General features: G+C 38.5%; 1 long non-coding RNA gene across 1 annotated transcript in view; it reads right to left on the bottom strand.

The window, feature by feature from the left end:
* Nucleotides 1-4721: 4721 nt before the first annotated feature.
* Nucleotides 4722-24550, bottom strand: part of LOC123367317 — a 55720-nt gene continuing 35891 nt past the window's right edge. The window contains exons 2-3 of the long non-coding RNA XR_006578407.1: nucleotides 8266-8332; nucleotides 4722-7021 (exon numbers count right to left, since the gene is read on the bottom strand). This is a non-coding gene — a long non-coding RNA (uncharacterized LOC123367317). The remainder of the gene's footprint in view (nucleotides 7022-8265; nucleotides 8333-24550) is intronic.

Consider the following 24550-nt stretch of genomic DNA (forward strand, 5'->3'; position numbering starts at 1 on the left):
GCCGTATTGAAGATAATGGACATTCTTCCATTGATTTCAGTGGGGCCAGTATTTCACCCAATGAGTTTCTATGGGATATATAAGAGTATAGAATTTGTCCCTTATTAGGAGCTTGTGCAACTGAGGGCAGTACTGAGCATTTAACTTGTGTCTGTCATTTATTTTGTCCTTGCTCATATTTTCTCTTTGTGTCTTACCAGTTATCTCTTACATCTAGAGTTCTCTTATTCACACATCACCTGTAGAGTTGGTCTTCCAATAGTGGAACAATTCAACATGCTACTGATAAATAATTATAAAACTGGAGGGTTGCACACTTTATTCCTCATGTAGGCTGAATTATCCAACTGTTTAAATGCAAATGGGTTTTCAGTTTTAAGAGTCATGAGAGAAAGTATCCAGGGGGCATAATCCTCAGAAACTGAGAATGTAGCCACGGAGGCTGAGGCTAGATGAGTGGTGACAGTAATGAATTCTATATTGGAACAGAATGGGTGAATTCTGTCCCAGCTAACAGACTCTACAGAAACAATGGACGCTTGTCAGGAGTCTACTGAGAGTGTCCTCTTCCATTTGTCTGAAAAGAAATTGGGCAAACAGAGGAAAGCACCAAGGAAATTTGGATCGGAGTAAACTTGATTGGGATAGTGATGTGAAAATATCTTGAAAGAAAAACATGCTCACTTCATAGCCTCGACAAGTTGTGTTCACTGCACACATAAGGGTCTCCTTGCATTCGTTCATACCACCCACACTTTATGTGCCACCCACCTATGCCCTTCTATTTCAGAGAATCCTTGCAACCTCCTGACCCCTTTCCTTATGACAGAGGCTCTGTCTCCATACTTCCCCTCATTCCGTTTCTGCTTCATGCCAATGGATTTGTGTTTCTCCTTCCTCCCCATACCATTGTCCACTATTCTCCTATACACACATACCATGGCAGGGGCTCTGTGTGCCTCCTCATTCCACCCTTCCCCCATACACCTCATTTCAGAAAATCATATAAATATATGGCTAGAAGGGATCTCAAGAGGTCATGTAGTCCAGCCCCCTCTGCTGAGGCAGGACCAAGTAAATCTAGATCATTCCTGACAGGTGTTTGTTCAACCTGTTCTTAAAAACTTCCCACGGTAGGAATTTCACAACCTCTTGTGAAAGCCTTCTTCAGGGCTTAACTATCCTTATAGGAAGAATTTTTTCCCCTAGTATCTAACCTAAATCTCCCTTGCTGCAGATTAAGCCCATTACTTCTACCTTCAATGGACATGGAGATCCCTTTCCTCAGTACAACTGCCTAGCCAATTATCTCTCACTTTGTAGTTGGGCATTTGATTTTTCTTTCCTAATGAAATACTTTGCACTTATCTTTAATGAATTTCATCTTGTTGATTTCAGACCAATTCTCCAATTTATCAAGGTCATTGTGAATTCTATTCCTATCTTCCTAAGTGCTTGGAATTTTATGAAAATTTTAGCTTGGTGTCATCTGCAAATTTTATGAAAATACTCTCCACTGTCTTATTCAGTTTTCTAATTAAAATATTGACTAGTAGTGGACCCAGGACAGACCCCTGTGAGACCTCTCATTCTCCCAGTTTGAAAGAGAACCATTGTTAACTATTTTTTGAGTATGGCCTTTCAACCAGTTATGCACACGTCATATAGTAATTTCATCTAGACCACACATTTCCGTGGTTTGTTTATGAATATGTCATATGGGACTGTGTAGAAAGCCTCAGTAATTCAAGATATATCAAGTCTACAGCTTCTCCCTATCCACAAGCCAATAACCCTGTCAAAGAAAGAAATTAGGTTGGTTTGTTCTTGACATAGCCATGTTGGGTACTACTTATTAATTTAGTATCCTCTAGGTGTTTAAAAACTGATTGTTTAAAAATTGTTGTAGTATTTTTCCAAATACTTAGTTAGGCTGACTAGTCTATAATTTTCTGGTCCTCTGTCTTTTTTAAAAATAAGTACTATGTTTGCCCTTCTCTATTCACTTGGGACCTCGTCCATCCTCCATGACTTCTTGACGATAATTGCTAACAGTTCTGAGATTACTTAGGCTTGTTTCTTAAATACCCTAGGATGAATTTAATCAGACTCTGTCAACTTGAATATATCTCACTTATCTAGTTATTCTTTAACCTACTCTGTCCTTATTTTTGGATTGTGTTCCTTCCCTCTTGTTGTTAATATTACTTCCGTTACACATCTTGTCACAATTAACACTTTTAGTGAAGATTGAAGCAAAATAGGCTCTCTTAATGTCATCTGTTATTAGCTTTCCTTCCCCACTAAGTAGTGGATGTACACTTTTCTTCATCTTCATCTTGCTCCTAATATATTTATACATACTTTTCTTATTGCCTTTTATGTCTCTTGCTAGTTGCAACATGTAACTCATATTGTGGCTTAGTCTTTGATTTTGTCCCTACATCCTTGTGCTGTTATTTTTGCACTGGTTGGGGTACCATTAAAAAAACCTAAATATAAAGGCCCTAAAATTGAAGTACCTCTGAAAATACATTCACAGGAAAATTTCTGACTAAGTTTCTTTGTAATGATTCACAAATGATTCACAGTGTGGTTTTCCCAATTCTTGCTTTACATAACAAGTTGAGTTGGAAGATGTAAGTAAAAGCTACACAAACATGTACTAATAAATATAACCCCTCCCCACCCTTTTTCTGGCAAAACCCAGGGCAGGCAGACCGAAAAGCAACATGACTCAGAAACTGCATAACCAGCAAGAAAAATACAGATGTTTGGTAACTGAAGCTTTTACATGGATTTTAGGTAACCCATACATTACACAAGGGTTGATGCGCTAAAAACAATTGGATAAAGATTAAACAATCTGTAATGTAGAAATGTATAAAAAGACCTAAGCGAACAAGTGGGCCCAAACTGGACAAATACCAGATCAGAAACTAAAAAATGGGACTGAAAGGCCAGATCAAGGGAGCAGATAAGGCCATGACTATCATGAAAGGTGGAAGAACTTCCCTATGTCCCAGAATGTGGTAACTTGGGCCCATTTATCAATTCGGTCTTGTCCGTTATTATATATTTTTTTGCATATATGTATGTCCAGACACTATAAATGACAATAATTCTGTTTGACAGTGTTAAAATAAAGGCAAAATTGATTAATCTTAAATTAGGTGGATTTGTGACATAGATTCCCAACTTTTTATTTCCAATAATACTCACCCTTAGCAATTTGTCCATGTTTCCATTTTTTGTGTGATTCCTTTTGGATTTTCAGGTCATTGAAGAGCTCTTGATGGAGCTATATTGGCCTCTTATTGTTCTTCTTATCTTTTCTTTGCATCAGGATAGTATGCAGTTGTGTCTTTACAATTGTATCTTTGAAAAACTGAGCTCTCCTGAACTCTTATCCCTGCGATTTTATTCCCATAGGATCTTATCTACCAGTTCTCCAAATTTGATGAATTTTGCTTTTTTGAAGTCCACTGTCCTCATTCTGCTGCTCTGATTGCTTCCTTTCCTTAGAATCAAGAAACCTCTCTCTTCTTGATCACTTTAATCGACATTGCCTTTAACCTTCAGTTACAGAACCATTTCATCCCTGCTAGTCAGAATCAAGTCTAAAATGGCTGTCCCCCTTATTACTTCCTCCACCTTCTGAAACAAGAAGTTGTCCTCAGTATATTCCAATAATTTATTTTCCCCTCCTCACCATGTCAGGGTATCTGCATGCCTCCCATTCCTCATTCTGCCCCCAAAGCCATTCTCCCTTATTCTTCACATTATTCCAGAAACTCAATGTGCATCATGATTTCCCATTTCCCCCTTCCCCACCAAGCCAGGGGTTCTATGTGCCTGCTCTGTTGTCTGCTCTTCAGTGCAGAAGAGAAAACAAATGAATTCATATAGGGATTTGTATTTCTGTCAGTCACTCCATATTTTTTTATCACTCATGCTTAAAAAACCAAAGTGCAGAGTACAAAATACAGATTGTGACCATTTCTGATAAGCAAACCTGATACCCTGAAATCAATGAAACATGGAATACTTCAGGGTTCATGAGTAGCAGCTGCTTCATATTTTATTGAATTGATTTCTTATAACCTTGCCTTTAAACAAATAAACACACAATGAATCCATTGTATGTTTGTTTGTTTGTTTAAATTACCCAACTGCCTTCCTTAAACAACACATTTTTATAGATGTGCACTAATAGAGATGGTTGAAAAAAATTAAATACAACAATTTTCCATCAGAAAATGTTGCTTCATTTTGTGGGACAATGTCAATTTTGACTAACTTTTGAATGGAAAAATATCTGAACTAATTGTTTTGACTTTCTTGTTCATCTCAATAATGTCAGAACATTTTGTTCAATAATGTTTATTTTTTCTTTATTATTTTGATTGTCATTTAAACATACATATTATATTAAATATTACAATTAATTTTAATATATTTGTTTATAACATGGTATTTTAAAAAATGAGTACCATATATAAATATTTAATACAGTCTGTTTTGAAATTATCAGGATTCAATGTTTTTATTTTACAGTGTAAGAATCTTTATTTCAAGGGAAACTTGCAAATTTTGTTTCAAATTGGAAAAGAAAGTACGTCAAAATGCCAGATTTCCCATGAAATAGAAAATCCAGTTTCTGACCAGCTCTATGCACTAAGATGACAAATTGAGTGCACAACAGTCTACATAGTTTCTGGCAGGCCAGTAAATTTCTAAACAGAACCTGCATATTTTTAGAATCATTTTCCTGAAAATTATTAATTTTACATCTGACTCTTTTCCTCTGAGTTAAAATTTTCAAAGTCATGTAAGTGACTGAGAAGCCTAAGTCCTATTTTCATAAGAGATTTAGCTATCTAGGAGAATAGATCTCACTGAAAGTCAATAGAATATAGGTTCCAAAGTGCCTAATTCACTTTTGAAAATGGGAGTTAGGCTCCTAAAACACCTACATACTTTTGAAAATGTTGCCTATGATTTATAATTATGCTTCTCTTCTTCCTATTTTTATTTTATCTTCTTTTTGTCTCTACTCCGACATGACACTTTATTTAATCTTATTCCTCTTCCCCTCCATTTTCATTTTCCTCTCCTTATACATTATTTTCCCCCTCTTAATCTCACACTCTCCATCTTTTCTTGGCATTCTTTTTTGTTTCCCAATAGTCGGTGATACTCCAAGTACTGCCAGCCATGGAGGGAACTAATTCATCACCTTCTGACAGCGTCTGCTTCCAAAGTACCACTTCAGTGTGCTCAAAGTCAGGAACACTGAAACTAGTAACAGGAGACTTTAAAATACTGATTCTTTGGGTTCCCTCCACCTATTGTTATTCCAAATAAAAATGAGGAAAATCCCATCAAAACTACAGAGACTTTCATGCACAAAGCTCATATGCATATCAGTTGAATAATAGGCCCCTTTATGTTTCCCTGTGGTTTAGAACAGGCCCTGTTGCTACGGTGCATTCATTGCTACCATATTTGTGAAGTTTCTTTCTTTCAGTTTACCCACTATGCCAACTTTTGCATTTATCCAACTGTGTAAGATGTTCCCAATACACCTCAGATAGATGGGGGCTGCACCCCCACTGTAGTTCCCCCCGATGCTAACAAAACAAGTCATTAGACATAATTTGGGGACATTTAAAAATAGCCAGTTTAGTGGAAGATTTAATCAAACATGGCTCAGTTTAGCTTTCTGATGAAGATAGCTTTCATTATACTTATAAATTAGAGCAGGTTGAAATTTCTTGACCAAAAGATTTTCCTGATGAAATAAACGATTTTGTGGGATTTCCTAAACTTCCTCATGATGTGTAGGTATACAACACCTTAGAAAGTCCAATTCATTGAGAGTTAATGGGAGTTGGACACCTAATTCCCATAGGTGTTTTTGAAAATCAGGGGAACCTCTTCAAAGATCTGATCCATAGCCCACTGAATTCAGGAAGAGTACTTTAATTAATTTCAATGCACTTTTTCAACTTCCCAGAGCCCCGAGAATGAGCATGCTAAGGGTTAAGTAAAGAAACCAAAAGTCTGTCTCTTTTAGCAAGTTAAGTTATGCTCTATAAGAATACTGCACTAATGTTCTTGGAGGTGATTATTGCTGTTGTAAAATATTAAACAAAATATATATAATACAATGTGACAGGTGAGGGTGCAAATTTAAATGAAAGCAGAGCTCATATATTGTTTTTACATTGTACCTGCCAGTCAAGCTGAAACTTCATGAACAACCAAGAAGCAATTTTCAGTCATGTACTGTATATCACGTAGGTCAGGTTCTTTTATGTAAATCTCTTTCACTCGAGTGTTTAAATTTCAATAAAAATGTAACTATAAAAAGTGTGGCTTTTATTTCTCCTCCTCTCTCTAATTCATCCTGAGTTTTGGAGAACAAGTGTTTTATTAAGCTTGACACCTAAAAGGGACACTGTTTTAAAAAGGTGTTAAAAGAAAATCCACATATGTTTTGAATAACCGCAGCATTGCAACCGATTTCCCTACACCCCCTTTCTTTCCTGCAAGTTGGGGCTCACAGAGCTGTTTTGATTAGGTTAGCTTGAGTTCATCTGAATTTTTAAAATCACTGGATGAGATTTTCCATACTTTATTGTTGGGAGTAGCCTAGTCACTTTCAGCATTTTCTATTGTGTGTTTGTTTTTTGTTGCTTTTTGTCTGTAGAAGATTCTTTTTGCCCATTCAGTTTGTAATTCAGGACAGTACTTGAGACTGTTCTTATAAGATATAAGAATTTCAGAGATCATCTTATTGTGAGAAATATTATTTTCCTCTTCTGATTTGTTTCTCTTAAGATTTTGTGTATTTTTCTTAAATGGACCAGCAGGAAATTTGTAGCTGATGCTTAAGCTCTTATTTACCATGTTGAGGGATTAATCCTTTTTTTCTCTCCAGGTTGTTTAGTCAATGTTGATTTGTGTGGAGACTTTTCCTCTGGTGCTGCTAGGGGACTTTTGCCAGCTCTGGCTCCTAGGAAGGAAAAAAAATCACCCAATTAGCAAAAGTGTCTGGAATAATTTCTCTATCTTGAATTGGGTGGGAAAGATGTCAGTTAAGGGTTTGATTCCTGGGGTTAATCCCTCTTCCCCATAATTTTCTTTGATAGGACAACGTTAGCTACTGCACAAACTAAAGAAATTACCCTCTTTCTTTGTAGTGCAAGTCTCTTTAAAATTCAAATACAAAATGAATCCCAAAATTGATGGGCTCCTTTTACAAATGCAAAATGTGAATGATCAGCAAACCAATTACAGAGTAATTATCCTAAAACCCCAGAACAATTAATGAAAAATGTGAGAAATTTCAAAATAATGTGCAATTCTCTGGTAAGAGATAATGTTATTTTGCATAAGTTGGAGTCTCTGAAAATAAGTCTTCCATATAAAATATTTATAGAGTTAAAAGAAGATTTCAGGCTATCCTAGATTACATAGCCGTGCCAGGGAGCAAGGGAAGGTAGACTCTGGGGCCCGGTCTACACGTGAAAGTTTTGCTGGTTTAGCTGTGTCGATTAGGAGCGTGGGGCGGGGGAGAGGGGGAGGAGGAAGCACTCTTCTAACCAAAATAGCTGTTCTGGGAAAAGCCATAGTGTAAATGCAGTTATACCAGCAAGAATGTCTTTTTTTGCCAGCATAGCTTATTCCATTTGGGAATTTAGTATACACCGTATCAGCAAAATAACTCTTGTTTATCTAAATTGTGTCTCCACTAGTATAGCTAACCTGGCAAACCCATTCTAGGCTAGGGCAGAAGTAGTTAGGTGATATTTGTTCATCCTTTCCCCAATCCCACGACCTGGGGAAATTGTCAGGGAGTGGGCAGATAGGGAACGGCCATACAGCACAGGTGAGCCAGGGGAGAGCAGGTGGTAATTGATTGCTGGTATAGGCTAGTTGAAAATTACTCTTTCTCCAACCCAAAGGGGAACTAGGAAAGGAATTGTGTCTCAGAGGGGGTGTATCTGAATCACAATGCTTCCCGGGTCTAATCATGGGAGATGCAAGCTTACACACCACCTCAGGGCTCTGTCTAAAGGCACAAACTATCCCTTTAAGTGTAGTAATAATGATAATAAAATAATTAATTATTATTGTCTAGCTCTCGTATAGCACTTTTCATAAGCAGATCTCAAAACATTTTACAATCCAGGTCAGCATCATTTTCACTAGTTTACAGATGGAGATAATGAGGCACAGAGAGAGGAAGCGACTTACCCAAAGATCCTCAGCAAGCTAATGGCAGAATCCCAGTCTACTGAAGCCCAGTTCAATGCTTTATCCACTAGGTCATTGTTGGAGTATGTAAAATAAATAAATATTCTTAGGGTTGGAAGAGGCCAACAAGTTTTACACCCTGTTACATACTTTAATAAGAATGTGACAGGTTGAGCTTTCTTGATGTGACATCTTAAGACTTGCAGATGAGCATTCTGGGTAAACTACATGTTTCTTTGACATCCTAAATTGAGTACAAGAGTTGATTTCCTTCATTATATAATATGAAATATATTTGTAAGATATTGTTTGATAAATTAGTGGCTTCTGTATGTCTGATTTGTTAAAAGCTATAAATAACGTGTTAAACACATTTTTTCAGTTTAAAAAATAACTATTTTAGTTTTCTTAATAATAAAAAATGAACATTTGTATACAGGGCCAGATTTCCAAAACAGTTCAGCATAGCTGGGTGATGAGCACTTTGAAAAATCTGGCCCTTATTTAGGTTCTTAAATGGGAGTTGAGATCTCTTGAACATGGGCCTAATGGTATATTTCATCCCTAAGGATTTTGAGGCATTTAACAGATGACATACAGGAATCAATTCAATAATTCTCCAACACATAGAAACACTAAGGGAATAGTTTAGGAAAAGAAGCAGAGAATAATACTGTATCCAACTGAAAGTTCCTGGGAATTTAGGTAATCAGAATTAATTGGAATTTGGCTGGCACAGCAGGGTTAGTACCTCTATTGTTGCAAAAATTACCCTGGGATTTTTAATGCTCAGTGTTATGTGTTACTGAAATGGTAGCCCAATACCTTCTCTCCATCACCTGCACCAGACTACAACAAAGGGCTTTTATTTTGTTTTATATACACAAAGTTATTGGTAAGAAACTAGTTAACATTTCCCATGGAAATTATCCACTTGAACATGTGTGCCATTCAAACTATGTTGAAGTTCTAAGCCACAGAGCAATTTACAATCATTCATTAATTATCAGTAAGATTTAATGGAAATCAATACTACTTTGAAGTGATGAAAAAAATCAGTAAGTTCCAATTCTGCACTTGACTTCATTATCACTAACTTAAATCAATAAGCAAACTTTAAAAGTTCAGTTGTCTTTAATATGCACAAAAGATTAAGAGGAAAAAAAACTACTAGAGCCAAAAAAATCCAATTAATTTCCATCATTTTTGTCATTTATCAATAGCAGCAGTGTGCCTGTCCTATCTCGGAGAAGATGACATTGGTGTTCTCTCAGTGCCTCTTCTAAAGATACTAAAAGTCATTGATATGTATACAGTAGTTTACTAAGAACTCCCCATCACCAGAGCAGGGTTTTCCTCTTAATGCCTCTGCATCGCTCTCATTAACACTAATTGCAGTTACAAGGGGAAAATAAACCCCAAAGCATTATCTAAATGCAGCCCAGAAAACATTAAAGAGATCTATTCAGTTACTTAATGTTTTTATTGTTACTGTACATTGGATGCCGATATCTTTTGCTAAATAAAAAAGGAGATTTAATTCCTCTTATATTTCTACTGAATTTCATATTCAGTGCCAGTCACAGGTGAGCAACTTTGAAGCATCGGTGGCCACAGTCTGCATTCGGAACACATATGTACAAATATCACTGAGAGCTAATTTTTCATATGCACAAACTAATAAAAGCCAAAGACTGTGCAGAATTATGGGACGTATGGTTCTCAATGGCAGCAGGTTTCTGCAACACCTTGCTACTAAAACATATTTATTTAATAATATAATAATATAAATGTAAGACAAGTATGTAGAGGGATATAAGTAGTGTGTCACCTTTCCATGTTAATATTGGGTGAGATGATGTGTTTTAAATATACAGCATTTGTCAGTATTTTTGAGATTCCATATGTACAGTCTTATCTTTCAAGAATAATAGTTAAACTAAGACATTTCCATAAGCCAGCACAATAAATTGACCATTCTTTCTTTAGCCGTTTATAGGGTGAATGTGGTGTGCTGGTAGCATTTTCACCTCTAGAACCTCTGGTTGAAGCCCTACATCAAACCTTGGGCTCAAACACAGTGCTGATAATATAGCGCAACACTAATGGAAGATTTTGCATTGTTAGGCCCTGACCCTACAATGATTTTCGCATGTGCTTAACTTTATGCAAAGTACATAGTCTCATTGAAATCAATAGAGCTATTTGCATAAAGTTGAGCAGGTGAGTACATTTTTGGCAGGATTGGGGCCTAGAGGTGATGTCCTCTGCATGACACGTTAAGCCAACATCCTTTGTTTGGCTATACCAAAAAAAGGACAGGAGACATTTGATGTGGTTTTAATCAGGCCACAACTTTATTACTAGATGTCTGGGAGTACCTGGCAGATAAAAGTGTACAGTGAAGGTAACCCCATGTTCATTTAGTATCCACCAGGGGGGCTTCTGCCAGCCCCTCTATTTTTCCATCCAGGTCCCCACGCCAACCCATTGCTAGGACCTTATCACCATCCTCGAACGATGGGCTATAAGAAATAGGGTTTGGCTTCTTGCCGTACACGTCATAGGAACCCCAAATTCTGGCCCCATTCCGCTTGAACAGACACCTCCTTTTTAAGTCCTTTACCAATCCCTTTATCCAGTCACTGTGTCTTTTCCTTATGGAGCACTAGCACTGGACATTCGCCTCACCCTTACATAATGAGTTGTGACATCATAACCTAACACCCTTCCCATCTCAGTCCTCACAGGTAGAAGGACTATACAGTTCCTATCTTAGAAGCTACATCTGGAGTGAAAAGCTAGAGCATATTTCTCTGAACTGGGTGTTTTTAGAGAGTGGCTGAGTGGTTTGCTGAGGGGCTGGTAGAGGAAATACTTGAAGTCATGGTCAGTTTGTTGTGAGGGTATTTATGTAAGGGTGGTTTTAAAGAAATGTTGAAGCTGGTTTTCTGGGCTTAGGAAAAAGATTGGAAAGAATTGATTCATGTCAGACGATTTGCTGGGAGAGGTGGAGGGGGGATTGTATGGTGTGACTATACAATACAAGAAGAAATAAACTTATGAAACATGTAAACTTTGAATGCACTTTTATGAGTCTTGACAATTCACTAAATAACAGAAAATACATTCTTCACATCTCAGAATTCAAAACAGCCATTGAACTCAGATACCAGTCTTTTATTGAGTGAATGTAAAACAGTCCACATAAGCTTCCAGAACAATGCACAAGCAGAACAATGTCATCATGTTAGTACATGGAACCCTTGAGTGCGAGGATGCAGACACAAATGGCTGCATTTAGATTAGAAGTTTTAAAAACATTGTAAAGTGAGAGAAGGAAAATTCTGTTTTGAAAACAGATTTCATTTGGATGTAAGGTTTTATTATTAGCACTAAAGGCTAAACTATAAACTTATTTTTTAAAATCTGTTTCTTGAAAGCTTTTCAGTGCACTACACTAAATTGACTGAAAAAATATACACATTTCATACAGTCTACAATCTCTCACCCAGTAAACTAACACTAATCATTAAAGCTGTTTGGGAAACTTTTTCTGTTGATTCATCATGGAAAGGGTCAGATGTCAGATTTTCAACTTGAAAACTTTTTGAAAGAAAACATGGTAAAGTTATCAGAAGTATTTCTTGTCTACATTTTTAAATGAAAAATTCCAGTTTTCAAGTTCAAAACAAGTTTTAATTTCAAAATTTAAGCTGATTATAGTTTAAATAAATAAATAACTGGTTAAAATCAAAATGGAACATATCAAAATTATCAATTCAAAATGTCTAGACTGATGAATTTTCTTCAGATTTTGGTTTGTTAAAAATTTTGAGATTTCTACTTTTCATTCCTTTGGGAAAGGAAGATCTTTTCTGTATCTCAAATATTTTCATGGGATGGAAAACTCATTCATGACTACCTCTACTAACCACTTCATTCCCATAAATTTCAGCCAAACCCATCTCTATTTGCATAGTATAAATATGGACACAACCTTACTACCACCAAAATTTCCAGAACACAAACACATAGCACATACTCTCAGCTTTTATAAACCAGCATAACTCCATTGACTTCCATGGACCTATGCTGTATTACATATGATACACTTCATGTGATTTACTGGGTAAAATTTTTCTCTTGGTTATACTTACAATATTGAAATCAAAATATGGCCCAGTGTATCTGGTGTTCCCTATGTGTATTGCTATGGATGTTAATATTTATCACTCGTGCAATACTCACAGTAATACATGTCATATCCAGTGTTTGGGACCTAACCCACATTATTCATGGAAGTTAACCACCCTGCTCAGAAATGCCCTAGCTCTGATAGGTGCATGTTTCATTTCTTCCCCACTTCAATAATGAGAGTAGGGAGCAGAGCAGGAAGAGAGCTATGCTAGGAAAATTACTCCTATAGCAAAATCTTCTGCCACACCCCCGACAGATATGGAAATGGTTCTGGTGGTGTATATGCGCTCATTTAAGGTCCAATCCAATTCCCACTGAAGTCAATAGGAATGCTTGCATTGAGTCCAGTGGGCACAGTATTGGGCTCTTAGATTGTTGTCATTTTTGACCAGCTCAGAATTTCCTTTGGGTCACCAATCTTCTGGGATTTACCAAAGGAAGGACAAGACCCTGCTTTCTCTAAAAGCAATAGGGACAGAGATATAGATCCTAAAAATAGGAATATTCAAGGATACATGAGTACTCTATTTTTTTCTTAAATTAGAGACAGTGTTGTCCACATTAGCACATGCTGATCAGTGGTGGTCTACCATATTGGCTGACAGGGCCTGTACCCAGGGGCCCTGGCCAAATTGGGGGCCCCCGCAGGAGCACAGGCACCCTGGCCCTGCCCCCTGCTCCTACTCTCCTCCACCCCGCCTCTTGGCCCTGCTCCTCCTCTTCTCCCTCACCCCCCTCTCCTCCACCAGGCCAGAAGATGGAGCTGCGATAGGGAGAGTGTATTCTCCCCACCCTCCTCTCTGTGCAGGTAAGCGAGCTGCTCACCTGAGCCTGGTGCAAAGCTGGCCCGAGCCCTGCTCCCTTCCCCCTGTCCTGCACCCTCCCATGCAGGGCTAAACAGTGAGGTGGCAAAATCTGCAGATGATACAAAACTACTGAAGATAGCTAAGTCCCAGGCAGACTGTGAAGAGCTACAAAGGGATCTCTCAAAACTGGGTGACTAGGTAACTAAATGACAGATGAAATTCAGTGTTGATAAAGGCAAAGTAATGCACCTTGGAAAACATAATCCCAAACATACATACAAAATGATGGGGTCTAAATTAGCTGTTACAACTCAAGAAAAAGATCTTGGAGTCATTGTGGATAGTTCTCTGAAAACATTCACTCAATGTGCAGCAGCAGTCAAAAAAGCGAACAGAATGGTAGGAATCATTAAGAAAGGGATAGATAATAAGACAGAAAATATCATGTTGCCTCTATATAAATCCATGGTACACCCACATCTTGAATACTGAGTGCGGATGTGGTCTCCCCATCTCAAAAAAGATATATTGGAATTGGAAAAGGTTTGGAAAAGGGCAACAAAAATGATTAGGGGCATGGAATCATTGCCATATGAGGAGAGATTAATAAGATTGGGACTTGTCAGCTTGGAAAAGAGTGGCTAAGGTGGGATATAAGAGAGATCTATAAAATCATGATTGGTGTGGAGAAAATAAATAAGGAAATGTTATTTCCTCCTGCTCATAACACAAGAACTAGGGGTCACTAAATTAAATAAATATGCATCAGGTTTAAAACAAACAAAAGGAAGTATTTTTTCCACACTCAATCTGTGAAACTCCTTGCCAGAGGATGTTGTAAAGGCAGGAAATGGGCAGGAATAAGTCATCTTATTTATTTATTTGGGCTGGTATAAGGAAAAAAAAATACAACTTAGGTTGGGGTCCTGCCAATACATTTTGTGAGATTCCAAATCTTGAAAAGCCTTAGCCCTCAACTCATGGTGAAAAGTGCCTTAGTCCATGAGTTTTTCTGCCGATTTCAGTGGTAAGGGTGGCAAATATGCAGGAGAATTGAGCCTTGTGAGCACACATGTACGTGCATATAAATTCTATAACAAATTGAAGTCAGCTGGCTTGTATACCTAAACTAAAGGGCAGAAATTAGAAATTAAATGAAGTTTCCTGTTTTTTTGGAGAGTGATAAAATAGCCATCGTTCAGCGGATGCAAAGAAACTCATTGTTTAATAGCTTTTAAAAATTCCAAACATATATTTGCATTAACTAACATGGAAATAATGTTTCTACTTTATATTATAATAATGCATCTATATTTGTTATGAACATTGATTTGAAATAGTGCATATGCTTTAATACTATGTTTTTAATAAACAGTACTTCAATGAAGACAATATTGAATGGACTGAAAAAATTAGCATATCTATTTCAAATAGTATGCTCGAGAGGGGAAAACCCAGGATATTCTATTTTCAATAAAACAGTTCTAGTAAAATTAGAATTATAATACATGATACCAAGTTTTTTGAAAATAAGTTAAACTCATTTAAAAATATGAAATTGGAATGTAAACTAGGGGGAAAACAGTGAACAGTCATTGGAATATTGGTCATTAAAATACACATTATCCAAAGTTTCTCATAAATGATTTCCTCCCATATATCTAAAATTAAATGCATCATATGTAGGTGATTAAAAACTGCCATTGGCTTTACAGATTATTTGTTGACAATACACAAATCATATACACAGTTTTACTTTTTGATCTCTCCTTACACTCCTTGGTGAGATAATATTTTGTTTGTCTCAGCTTAATTGTCACCTAAGCCCAGTGTTTCTATCTTTAATTGCCTCTGCTTATCAGATTCAGTGCTACCTTCTGTCACAGGTGTGTATCAGGCCCTTTGAGGTCCCCTACTGGAGGTGTCGTGGTCCTACCACATCCCGCCCCAGGAAAGGAGCAGTGGAGGTGGGTCCTTAAAGTCTGCCTAGAAAGGTTGCAAGAATCAGAAAAGAAAAATGGCCATACTGGGTCAGACCAAAGGTCCATGGAGCCCAGTATCCTGTCTTCTGACAGTGGCCAATGGCAGGTGCCCCAGAGGGAATGAACAGAGCAGCTAATCATTAAGTGATTTATTCCCTGTGGCCTAGTCCCAGCTTCTGGCAAACAGAGGCTAAGGATGTCATCCTTGCCCATCCTCGCTAATAGCCATTGATAGACCTATCCTCCATGAACTTATCTAGTTCTTTTTTGAACCATGTTATAGTCTTGGCCTTCACAACATCCTATGGCAAGGATTTTCACAGATTGACTGTGCGTTATGTGAAAAAAATACTTCCTTTTGTTTGTTTTAAACCTGATGCCTATTTATTTCATTTAATAAACCCTAGTTATTGTGTTATAAGAAGGAGTAAATAACACTTCCTTATTTACTTTCTCCACACCAGTCATGGTTTTATAGACCTCTATCATATCCCCCATTACATAAGTCCCAGTCTTATTAATCTCTCCTCATATGGCAGGCGTTTCCTACCCCTAATCATTTTTGTTGCCTTTTCTGAAGCTTTTCCAATTGCAATACATCATTTTTGAGATGAGGAGACCATATCTGCACACAATATTTAAGATGTGGGCATATCATGGATTTATAGCGAGGCAATATATTTTCTCTCTTATTATCTGTCCCTTTCTTAATGATTCTCAACATTGTTAGCTTTTTTGACTGCCGCTGCACATTGAGTCGATGTTTTCAGAGAACTATCCACAATGACTCCAAGATCTTTCAGCTAATTTAGACCCCATCACTTTGTATGTATGTTTGGGATTATGTTTTCTAATGTGTATTACTTTGCATTTATCAACATTGAATTTCATCTGCCATTTTGCCCAGTCACCCAGTTTTGAGAGATCCTTTTGTAGCTCTTTGTAGTCTGCCTGGAACTTAGCTATCTTGAGTAGTTTTGTATTATCTGCAAATTTGTCACCTCACGGCTTACCCCTTTTTTTAAAGATCATTTATGAATATGTTGAACAGTACCGGTCCCAATACAGACTCCTGGGGCACACCACTATTTACCTCTCTCCATTCTGAAAACTGACCATTTATTTCTACCCTTTGTTTCCTATCTTTTAAACAGTTACTGATCCATGAGAGGATCTTTCCTTGAGAGGATTCTTTTTTGGCCTTCCTAATGATAGCTTACATTGCTTCGGAGCCTTTGGTGACGAACCTTGTCAAAGACTTCCTGAAAATCTAAGTACACTATATCCACTGGATGATCTTTGTCCACATGCTTCTTGCCTCCCTCAAAGAATTTTCATAGATTGGTGAGGCATGATTTCCATTTACAAAAATTTTGTTGACACTTCCCCAGCAAATCATGTTCATTTCTGTGTCTGATAATTCTGCTATGTATTATAGTTTCAACAAATTTGCCCTGGACTGAAGTTAGGCTTATTGGCTTATAATTACTGGGATCACCTCTGGAGCCTTTTATTTAAATGATATTTTACATACCACAATTAAGAGTTTTGCAATTTCACATTTGAGTTCCTTCAGAACTCTTGGGTGAATACCATCTGGTCCTGGTGACTTATTACTGTTTAGTTTAAAAATTTGTTCCAAAACCTCCTCTAATGACACCTCTATCTGAGACAGTTCCCCAGATTTGTCACCTAAAAAGAATGGCTCGGGTTTGGGAATCTCCCTCACATCCTCAGCCATGAAGACCGATGCAAAGAATTCATTTAGTTTCTTCGCAATGGCCTTACCATCCTTGAGTGCTCCTTTAGCATCTCGATCATCCAGTGGCCCCACTGGTTGTTCACCAGACTTCCTGATTCTGATGTACTTAAAAAAAATTTTGCTATTCCTTTTTGAGTCTTTGGCTAGCTGTTCTTAAAATTCTTTTTTGGCCTTCCTAGTTATATTTTTATACTTCATTTTCCAGAGTTCATTCTCCTTTCTATTTTCCACATTAGGATTTAACTTCCACTTTTTAAACAATGCCTCTTTGTCTCTTACTCCTTCTTTTACTTCATTGTTTAGCCACGTTGGCACTTCTTTGGTTCTCTTACTATGTTTTTTAATTTGGGGTATACATTTAAGTTGAGCCTTTATTATAGTGTCTTTAAAATGTTTCCATGCAGTTTGCAGGGATTTCACTTTTGGCACTTCATCTTTTAATATCTGTTTAACTAACTTCCTCATTTTTGTGTCACCCCCCCCCTTTCTGAAATTAAATGCTACAGTGTTGGGCTGCTGTTGTGTTTTCCTTGCCACAGGGATATTAAATTTAAATGTTATTGTGGTCACTATTACCAAGCAGTCATCTATATTCACCTCTTGGACCAGATCCTGTGCTCCATTTGGGATTAAATCAAGAATTGCCTCTCCTCTTGTATGTTCCAGGACTATCTGCTCCAAGAAGCAGTCATTTAAGGTGTCAAGAAACATTATCTCTGCATCCCGTCCTGAGGTGACATGTACCCAATCAATATGGGAATAGTTGAAATCCCCCATTATTATTGAGGTGGGTTTTTTTTATTATTTTTATAGCCTCTCTAATCTCCCTGAGCATTTCACAGTCACTATCACAATCCTGGGCAGGTGGTCGGTAATATATTCCTACTGCTATATTCTTATTATTAGAGCATGGAATTACTATCCATAGAGATTCTCTGGTACAGTTTGGTTCATTTAAAATTTTTACTTCATTTGATTTGACACTTTCTTTCACATCTAGTGCCACTCCTCCACCAGCACAACCTGTTTTGTCCTTCCAATAGATTTTGTACCCTGGTATACTGTGTCCCATTGACTATCCTCATTCTACCAAGTTTCTGTGATGCATCTTATATCAATATCCTCATTTAATATCAGGCACTCTAGTTCACCCATCTTATTATTTAGACTTCTAACATTTGTATATAAGCACTTTAAAAACTTGTCACTTCTTAGCTGTCTGCTATTACATGATGTAATTGAATGGGACTCTTAGTTTAAAAACTGCTGTACGACCTTTTTAATTTTAAGTGCCAGCAATCTGGTTCCATTTTGTTTTAGTTGGAGCCCATCCTTCCTGTATAGGCTCCCTCTTTTACAAAGGTTTCCCCAGTTACTAATAAATCTAAACCTCTCCTCTCTACACCATCGTCTCATCCACGCATTGAGACCCTGCAGTTCTGCCTGTCTAAGTGGCCCTGTGCATAGAACTAGAAGCATTTTGGAGAATGCTACCATGGAGGTCCTGGACTTCAATCTTGTACCTTGTAGCCTAAATTTGGCCTCCAGGACGTCTCTCCTATCCTTCCCTGTCATTGGTACCTACATGTACCACGACCACCAGTTTCTCCCCAGCACTACACATAAGTCTATATAGATGTCTTGAGAAATCCACAACCTTCGCACCAGGCAAGCAAGTCACCATGCAGTTCTCCCAGTCATTGCAAATTCATTTATGTTTCTAATGATCAAATCCCCCATAGCTATTACCTGTTTCTTCCTAATAATTGTAGTTCTCTGCCCTGGAGAGGTATCATCAGTGCGAGAGGATAACACAACATCATCTGAAAGGAGGGTCTCAACTATGGGATATAAACAACTTGTGCCTGACAATACTAGTGGGGCACATATCACCTCTGAAAGGAATTTCCAGTCCCACCTCTCTTGGCCAAGGCAGGCAATCCCACTAGTTCCTAGGAGGCTGGAGCAACGGGAGCTGGGAGCACAAGCCTCTGGTTAATCTCATTCACAAACACAAATGCAACTATCATCTTTATGCTGATGACTCACATATCTACCTCCCTAATCCAGACCTGTCTCCTTTTGTCTAAACTAAAATCTTGGCCTGTCTTTCTGACATTACCTTGTGGATGTCTAGCCATCAGCTCAAGCTCAACATGGCTAAAACAGAGTTATTAATCTTTCCCCAAAACCCTCTGCATTACTTTCTTTGATCACTGTGGACAATATCACTATCCTGGCCATCAGTCTGGCCCATAATTTGAGTAATATATTTTACTCTGACTCCTCAAATACAGACTGAATCTAAATTTTGTTGATTCCTTCTGTATCACATCGCTATACAACAGCCTTTCCTATTAAACCAGACAGGTAAAACTCTTTTCCAAGGTCTCATCATCTTGTGTCTCAATTACTACAACATCCTTCTCTCTGGCCTTAACAAATGCAATCTTGCCCCCATCTGTATCCATTCAGAATGCTGCTGCAAAGAACCTATTCCTAGCCCATCACTTGGACCATGTCATCCCTCTTATTGCATCCTTCCACTAGGTCTATTGCATCAAACGCTACTTTCAAGGCCCTTCATGCTCTAGCCCGACCCGGTCCATCATCTCTCATTCACTATTGAGAGGTTGACTCCTGCTTCAGTGAGCCTGTAGACGTGCAGACTTACCCCTGCAGCACCTCCTGCTGGTCGTCCTCAGGAATTAGCTCACTTCCAGCCAGAAGCGCCCTCTGCAGGCCGGTGATCTACTTGTCCTCTTGGCCCCCCATGCCCCTCCCTGGACCCCGGTGCCCTTTTAACTGGGGTGCTGCCCCCTGGCAATACTCCACCAATCTGGGTCTCCCCTCCCCGGGGAACCCCCAACCCACTATCCCCACTTTGCCTCAGTTTTGGCTACTGCCCAGTCTCCATCTAGCCCCCGTTCCCGGGGGCAGACTGCAGTATCAGCCACTCATCACAGGCAAAGGGGTTTGGACCTGCTGCCTCTGCCTACCCATGGGCTACCCCTTTGCAACCTCAGTACCCAGCTGGCCTTATGCTAGGCCGCAGCCTGGGGCTTTCCAGGCTGGAGCTCCCCAGCCCTACTCTACTCTACTCAGGTACCCTGTCTCTAGCTCCCTGCAGCCAGACCCTTCTCCCTCTACAGGCAGAGGGAGACTGTTTGCTCCTGGCTTCCCTGGCCTTTTACACAGGCCAGCTGTGGCCTGATTAGGGTGTGGCCCAACTGCAGCCGCTTCCCCAATCAGCCTAGCTTTTAGAGCTGCAGCTTTTAAGCCCTTCTTGCCCCAGCACAGCCCTCTCCTGGACTGTTTTAAGCCCCAAATGGCAGGAGCGGGTAACCACCCCTCTACAGAGCCCATAAAGCCAGCCATCACCACCCACTTGTTACATTTTCAAACAAGTACCTTCATACTTTATCTCAAGCCATCCTTCATGCTTGGAAGGAACTCCCTGGGAACATCTACCATCTTCATTGTTCTCTGTCCTTAACATCTCCTTTGCCATGATGGCTACAAAAACCTGACAATAGTTCGGCAGTTAGTGTGCTGAGACCACTGCCTGTTATGCTGACCAAAATTCTCTCTTTGCTTCTGTGTTCTTTCCTGTCTGTCTATATCCATCTGATATCTCTGGGTTTTTTTTTATTTAGACTGTAAACTCTTTTGGCGGGGAGGGGGAAGGGGGCTGGGACCATCTTTTTGTTCTTTGTTTGAGTAGTTCCTAGCACAGTGGGATCTTGGTCTACGACTAAGACTCCTAGGTGCTGGGATAATACAAATAATAAGTAATGATGATGGGCCAATCCCCCATTTTGTTAGGTACTGTTCAAACATACAACAAAGAGATTTCAGTCCAAGTAAGAGACAACATTTGGACACAATGGATCAAGAGGGGGAGCACAAGTTAAAAATGAGACTATATTGGTCAGCATAATAAGCAGAGGTTTCAGCACACCAGCTGCCTAAATTACTTTATTGACAATCTTTAGTGAGACTCCCAAGTTGCTTTACAAGCATTAGCAAATTTAGCTCAACACCTGTCTGAGGCAAGAGAGTGTTTATTATGCCTTTTGCATCAGTGAGGAGATTAAGACACAGACAGATTTAGGTCCAGATCATGCCCACTGAGACCTATACATTGTCACATTGAAGTCAGCGACACACCGCATAGTAATATGCCTCTGCAGAATCAGGACATAAGTGACTTGCCTAATTTCACACATGAATTGTGATAGATCAGGGAATAGAACTCTGGTAAACTGACAACCAGTACAGTATTTTTACCACAGCTTATACTTCATTTCAAATATGCTTCACTCCAGAAGGTCTGGTTTTGACAGCTACTGCATTGTAAATAGTGCCAACAAATGCATACAATGACACAGTTTATGGTGGATGATTGATAATCAGATTTTTTTTCTTCACATTAAAGCAGGTTAGAGAATCTTTTCTTTCCCCACTGAAACTTTCAACAGAAATTAAATCTATTTTTCCCATGGACATTTTCAGTGGAAAATTTCAACTTTTTGTGGGGAAAAAATTAAATACAAAAGTTTTGGGGCAAAAACTGCAGGTTTTTTTTTTTGAGGTTTCAGATGTTCAGTTTTTAATGAAAGACCGAAACATTTTGAAGAAAACATACTATTTGAAAAAACATTCATTTAGTCAAAACCCAATTTCATAAGTTTCAATGGAAAATTTTCAACCAGCCCTAGGTCAAATACTCAAAGCATGGATTTGAACTCACATAATCAGTTCTGTTAAAGTCTTTGTGTGAGTGAATGTATTATTTAGCCTCTATAAAAATATACACTATTACAGGTCTTTCTTTGAGAAAATGAAAGGAGTTTGCTTGGAAACTGTGGACTGTTATATTTGATAACTAAAAAGATTTAGTAAAAAAAAAAGAAAAGCGGTGCCAACTTTTGCAATGTTATCACAAGTTTCATGCAATTGGTGTTTTTCCTAAAGCACTAGATTCGAGGCATTTTTAATATATCAGAATATCAGCTTCTATTAAAAAAATTAATTTCTACCCCTCAGAGTTGAGATAAGCTTGAAAATCTGCATCCTAAAAGTTCAAGAGCGGGGAGGCAAACAAGAAAAAATAACACATGATTTTTGAATGCCTGGGGTTGGCAATACTGAATGTAGCATTTCTATGCAATTGCTTGGGTGTTCATAGGCTGTGCTGAGAGAGATGGTATAAGAACATAGGTTGAAGAACATAATCAATTCACTACTAAGGGCTCAGCTGTGACCCTGCCTCTGAGCCCACAGGGGAACATGAGCATGTAAGGTCCTGTGGCCTGCATGGATCACAAGTCAGATTTCAGGCGGAAGAGTACTGCTAATACCCTTACCCAGTGAGCAAATGACCTGGAAGTGGGTGAACATGGGCAAGCAATACATGGAGTTTTGGTTTCATCCCCCTCCCCCTTCCGGTAGCATGCTGGTCATCAGAGATGAGCTGATGCAAGGGAAGAGAGAAAAAGAATCACACCCTCCTAAATTACTATCCCTGTCCCCTCAGGAGCAAAAAGGGTAGCAGAACCTAAGGGCTCTTCATGGGGTGGCACAACTACACATGCTCTCTGTTTTATTATTTTGAGCTGAGCTGATTGTTATCTAGAAGTCTTAACAGTTATTTCAATAGCTTCTAAAAATCACCATATAAAACTGATAACATCAGTTTTCTTTTACTGAAGAAAATAGAAAAGAGCATAAAGTCTGGCAAGTCAAGTACAATTACGCAGGTCAAAAAAAGAAAGAATTTGAAGAGCAACTAGCCAAAGACACAAAAACTAACAGCATTTTTTTTTGAAGCACATCAGAAGCAAGAAACCTGTCAAACAATCTGTAGGGCCACTGGTGCTAAAAGAGCATTAAAAGAAGACAAGGCCGTTGTGGAGAAGCTAGAAGAATTCTCTGCACTGGTCTTCACGGCAGAGGATGTGAGGGAGATTTCCACACCTGAGCCATTCTGTTTAGGTGACAAATCTGAGGAACTGTCCCAGATTGAGAGTGTAAGTAGAGGAGGTTTTGGAATAAACTGATAAATTAAACAATAATAAGTCACTAGGACCAAATGGTATTCACCCAACATCCTGCTGTTTTCACTGCCGCCAGGACCGGCCCACAACATTTTGGCACCTGAGGCAGGGAGCTCAAATGACGCCCCTTCGCTTGGGCCAAAACTTTGAAAGGTCTCAATTCTGGGTCCTACTGGCGCACCCCCATCCCATACAGTCTGGCACCTGAGGCGGCTGCCTCAGTTTGCCTCATGATAAGGCCAGCCCTGACTGCCGCTGCACATTGTGTGGATGTTTTCAGAGAACTATCCACAGTGACTCCAAGATCTCTTTCTTGAGTGGTAACAGCTAATTTAGACCTCATCATTTTATATGGATAGTTGGGATTATGTTTTCCAATGTGTATTACTTTGCATTTATCAACATTGTATTTCATCTGCCATTTTGTTGCCCAGTCACTCGGTTTTGTGAGATCCCTTTGTAGCTCTTCGCAGTCTGCTTTGGACTTTAGTATCTTGAGTAGTTTTGTATCATCTCCAAATTTTGCCACTTACTGTTTACCTCTTTTTCCAGATCATTTTATGCTGTATGGGGCGTATTGATAGTGCCTTTTAAAATGAGGAAAATATTATTAATTTTCTAGCTATTGAGCCTAATTGTTTAGGCTGGAAAATTATTAAGTTGCCAAGCACTGGATGGACTGTCTTCACACTGTGCCAAAAGTCACATTGTTCCTAAATCTATGGGGCTGCTATTCAGAGATACAACTGTGAATCCTGTGACAAAAACTGTAACACACACCTTAGCTAAGAACAAATATGCACCACTAGAAAAGGCAGAGGTATTACGCACTGCAGATCCTAGAGAACATATTAATGAAGCAAGATTTAATGCTTACTCACAAGATTCTGGAATATGAATCAAATGACCTATTTTTTTTTAATTAAAAAGGCATTTTAAATGAATTATTTATGAAAGAGTACAGCTGTAACCTTGATAATATAAAACTGTTCTGGGCTGCTGAAAGGTATTGCATAGCATTCCCTATTCATAGTTAAACCTGCAAACTCTATTAATATTGTCTACTGAAAATATGAAGCAGTCTCTAAAGAACTGGAAATAAATGGGTACATCCATTTATATTGGATCATCAGTATAGCTTGAAACCAATGGTTCATTCAGAAATCTTATACAATATTATTTTGTATATACAGAATGCATTCATAGTTATTTACTTCAGTTTTCATAATTAGATCATTTCGCTTGTTGCAGTTAACATTAGGGGTAATGCCTATGCAGAGCTGGGGTGCGTGCTTAACTCATGGGCACAGCTCTCTGAAGAGATTTATGTGTTTGTGTGCTCATTTAAAAGGTGAAGTAACTGAAAATGAGTTATCCAGTAAGAAATTAGGGGTAATCTCTGGTTAGTGGACATAAGTCATTTATATGTCACCACTGCAGACAGCAAGCATACAGTGTGAAATCCTGACATCACTG

The sequence above is a fragment of the Mauremys mutica genome, chromosome 3 (assembly GCF_020497125.1).
Source record: "Mauremys mutica isolate MM-2020 ecotype Southern chromosome 3, ASM2049712v1, whole genome shotgun sequence".
NCBI classification, from domain to species: domain Eukaryota; kingdom Metazoa; phylum Chordata; order Testudines; family Geoemydidae; genus Mauremys; species Mauremys mutica.